Genomic DNA, 4,816 nt, shown 5'->3' with positions numbered 1-4,816 from the left:
TGTTTAAGTTGGTAACACTGAATTGTATTTTAAATTGTATAACAGGAGTAACTTTCGGTTGTTGATGGGTTGTCGTTGTTAATGCTATACCTACATCAGATATTTGTCAAATAAACCAACAAAACATACCCGGTTGCAGTGTTATAAATAACCGAAATATAAAATTTTCTTAATTGTACTGCCAACTTAAACAGTCCTTTTTGATCACCCGGTATAATGTATTCCAACTTTAAAAAAACGATGCTTGGCCATGACAATCTGACAGATTTCATCCTGTATATCTGAATAAAAGTTTGGTTAGGAATTTTGAAAATTTTGAAGGTACAGTGTTGCCATACTTATGTTCCGCTTTTTTGCGAATCGATTGAAACTATATTACAAGAGATTAATAGAGAACCCAGCATTTTTTATTAAAAATAGCAATTGAAAAAAAATCCAAATCAAAATGTAAACATCTGGTGGAGGCTTTAGTCGTTGAAAGAGTTTCAAGAACGCTTGCTTTAGTTTAACAAGCAGAAAACGGATAAGTTCTCCAAAATGGAATCACTTTTTTTAAAAGACATCTACACTTTATCTCCTCCATTATTTCATCTTCAGAATTATCTTCATCATTAGATTCCGAATCATCTTCTAATGTTTAGTCCAAGAATAATTTCGTTCAGATCTATTTTAAAAAATGGTTTCACTTTTCTGATTTTCCTCTTTTTGTAGTTCTAGAATCCTCCAGATCCTTTTTTGTAATTATGCAATATATAACAGTTCTTCCCCCTATAAATTCATTATACAGTTCAGGATTTCATCGAATACAAATTCATTGTTCTCACATTGAAGATATCCATCAATCTGTTCTAGCCCTTCAACACAGCACGTTTTGTCTCGACAAACACAACTTTTGGCATTATGCACTTGTAATAAACCCTTTAAATTATTACTTTGTGTTGTCTAATTTAAAATAAATTGGAAAAACGTCAAAATGACATTTATTGATAACTTTATTTACTTTTTGTTTTAGAATCACCTTGCAACATAGCACTTCAAATTTAGTTACAAAAGATTTACAACCAAAATGAAATTAAATATAACTACTACTTTCCTCAATACTGCCAATTTAACAAAATTAAAGCATGGCAACCTATCGTTTTTTTAAAGATGGAATAGATTATATTTTTATTTTTTTAAATAAAACAAATGGCGGTTCTGAAAACAACCTTGTTTATTCTAATGCACGTGAGCTTATCGTACAAAACAGGAAGAAAAGGTATAACACAAGCCAAAAGGGATTATGAAACGAAAAATAAATACAATATCAGAGGAAGTGCTCAAAGTGGCCACCATTCATTTGCAAGCATAACCGTGCGACCGTGCCAGTCGCAAAAGATTCAGTTTAGAATTCGTAACCATTTCAGGAGTAATTGTGGCAAAAGCTTCCTGAACGCAACTCCTGAATTGTTCTGTAGCAATAAGGCAATAGGACCGCATAGGCCAGTGTCGTGGACCACCACAACTTATCAATCGATGAGGATACTGTTGATCCAAAATTTCTCGAACCTGTCGACTGAAGTGTGGTAGTGCGCCGTCGTGTTGAAACTAGCCGATAGCACAAAAAAGATGTGGAATGTCTTCAAGCAAATTGGAAAATTCTGCATTCAAAAATTCTCCAATCAAAGTTCTGGGTGAATGTCTCGGGCTTACCGTGCAGGAAGTTCAAAAGATCCTACCTAAAGAGGGAAGTTAGCTGACATGTAAAATAATTTCTATTGAAGACATACCACACGATTCCCTAATAGATCAACCCACAAATTTATATAAAATCGTTGCTGAAATGCTCTTGAAAATAGAGCATGTGGATTTACTTCATTTCCACAAAGTACAAGATCACTCACTACCAATACCTAATCCTGCATAATAGAGAATTTAGAGGCTTTGGAAATCGAAAAAAATATTTTATCGACTACCATAGCGAAAATACAATTTTGGCGTACTGATTCAAGGAGAGAAAGTGTCACTTTGTCTGTCTAGGCAGGTAAAGTACTTTACCTGACTCTGACCAGGCCTACTTACAAATATTTTGAAGCGTACATAATAAATAATTAATCGTACGTGGAAGAGTCGGTTTTGAATAAAACAAAAATTGCAAAAACAATTCTTGGCGGTATTCACCAACAGCCAGCACAGTCAGAAACTTTCGCCGATATAGAAATTTTACAAAAATCTGAAATGGAGAAAAATCCAAATACTTGTTTAATTGGCGAAGATGTGGAAAAGAAAAGTAGTCATATTAACAACATAGTAACAAACACTTCCAAACCTTTTTCAATAGCTGCTCCTTCAAAGTCTAGTATCAATTTTAATAATCCATCTGGTTGTATATTCACATTTAATATATATAATAAATAATAATGTTCTAATATTGAAATAGTTATTTACTTTCTAAAATATAAATCTACAGTTGAAGTAAGCAAATAGATTGACTTCCGTAAGTAGCAGTGAGGTGGTAGTCGATAAAATCTTGTATGCAACACGGCAGTAAAGTGTCTTTATCGAACTTGTTTGCTTGCTCGACTCGGCTTCGCCTCGTCTCACAATCTGCAAACTCGTTCCATAAAGTGTCACTTTACTGCCTTGTTACATAAATAGCTATTAAGTCCACTACGGTAACATTGCGAGGTAATGATGACGAATATATCTTTGTTTACATTGTATTACCGTTAATAATACTGATAAAAATAATTGATTTTTTTGTCGGAAACATTTTTTTCATGTACATTTAAACATCCTCGATAAGGTAGGAAGTAGTTTGTACGCCAATTTTGGGACACGTGTATACCTTTGACTTTTTTTTGTCTGTTGCCAAACAAACTACAGAAACATATATTCAGTTACTTTAATTAATTGTTGAAAAGTGTAACAAGTTCGAACTATAAAAGAGGGGTCATAGATTTAGAAGTTGCCATACACAAGGCAGTTGGTAATGTTTGGCCAAATATTACAGTTACAGGTTGCAAATTTCACCTAGCGCAATGTGGTTTAGAAAAATTCAAACCTTAGGTTTAGTAAGTGAATACCGAAATAGAAAATCAGAAATTGGTGGATTTTTAAGATAATTTTTTGTCTTTTGTATTTGAAATCTTCCCATGTTAGGCATGTATTGCGTTTGATTGTCAGGTAGAGTGGTCCAACCCGTGTACGTCCTTAATCCCCTACCCTCCGGAATACTTCGAAAACGTAGTCCAACTCCCATACGCCCGTCCTGATGGATGTGAAAAGGTCGTAGATACAGATACACTTCAAGCTGCAGCTGGGCAGGTTTCGGAAATGACCTTTTAACTCATCTAGACCGGAGGAACTAAACAGTGCGGTGATGAACTGTTTCTCGGACGTTAGGGTGGCACCGACGATCGGGAGATTGACGTTGTAAGTGATCCGCATCTACGTCGGGCGGAAAACGCGACAGTGTATCCACCACCACGTTCTCCTTTCCCCTGATGCGCTCCACCTCGTAGTCGAACCCGTTCAGCATCAGTGACCACCTGGTGGGACGGTGGTTTAGGAGGCGGCATTGTTTCAGACATTTTAGCGCGTAGTGGTCGGTGCGAATGACAACGTGTCCCAGAAGGATGGTACGAAATTTCTGGAGACCGAACATGATAGCGAGCAACTCCTTCTCGGTAACGGTGTAGAACAGTTTTGGACCCATCAAGACTCGACTTGTGAATCCAAGGACCCCGTGCTCACCATCATCCAGGAGCTGGTAGCATTCGACGCCGACAGCTACGCCGGAGCCATCCGTCTGGAGAAAGAAAGTCTTAGAAAAGTCTGGGAAGTGTAATATGACGGTTACGGTATTTGGCTCGGCACAGGTCCAAAAAAATAATCAAGTAAAATCTAGTGACAAATATCGACAAAATATCTATTAAAATATACAGTATGGAAACTTTAACTGGAATAAAATTCATAACTTGGACATAGGCCGTTTTCGTAAAAAATTCTGAAACAGGTCGATTATTGTTTTTCCTCTCGTTTGAAAGCTCACTTCGCAAGGAATACAACGCACTATTTGTTTCCTGAATATTTCCAAAGCCTACGTGATAAAAAATAAAAACCAATTTTATAAGTTGAATTCTACGAGTATTTAATGCAACAACTGCTCAAAATGGGGACCGTTTCTTTCTTGGCAAATTGCAAATCGATAGTAACATGCATTCCTTACGTTTTGTAACATTTCCGGTGTGATTTGCCTAATTCCATGTCTAATACATTGCTTACGGTCTTCAATACTGTTCGGTTTTAGGCATGAAATTAGGCAAGTCACACTGGAAATGTTACAAGACGTAAGGGATGCATGTTACTATCGATTTGCAACTGGCCAAGAAACAAACGGTGTCCATTTTGAACATTTGTGTTAATTTTTTTTATTTTTTAGGACGTAGGATTTGAAAATATTCAGGAAACAAATAGTGCGTTGTATTCTTTGCGAAGTGGGCTTTCATACGAGGTGTCACTTGGCATACCCTTCCATTTAAAAAAAAAGTTAGGGGTGGTTGCGAGCTTCCGGGAGCAGATATGCAAAAACCATGTGCGCCAAAGTGTGGGCAGGTAAAAACAAAAATCGACCTGTTTCGGGATTTTTTACAAAAATCACCTATGTCCAAGTTATGAATTTTATTCCAGTTAAAGTTTCCACACTATAATTGTAGGGAAATTCAAATACTACCCGTTACGTCGAATTGGTATTACAAATGCGCCCCGTTACTACCCTCGTGGTGTCGTTAGTAGTACCTTGCGGCACTACGCTCCGTCACAGCCCCCATTGGTC

General features: G+C 36.8%; 1 long non-coding RNA gene across 1 annotated transcript; it reads right to left on the bottom strand.

The window, feature by feature from the left end:
* Positions 1-1,194: 1,194 nt before the first annotated feature.
* On the bottom strand, positions 1,195-3,873 carry LOC138140739 (uncharacterized). The gene is made up of 2 exons (XR_011162735.1): positions 1,770-3,873; positions 1,195-1,718 (listed from the first exon to the last, which is right to left on the bottom strand). It is a non-coding gene; the product is annotated as an uncharacterized lncRNA (long non-coding RNA).
* Between the last annotated feature and the right edge of the window lie 943 nt (positions 3,874-4,816).

This window comes from Tenebrio molitor, chromosome 1 (genome assembly GCF_963966145.1).
Source record: "Tenebrio molitor chromosome 1, icTenMoli1.1, whole genome shotgun sequence".
Classification (NCBI taxonomy): Eukaryota; Metazoa; Arthropoda; class Insecta; order Coleoptera; family Tenebrionidae; genus Tenebrio; species Tenebrio molitor.
This window is presented reverse-complemented; position numbering and strand designations above follow the sequence as displayed.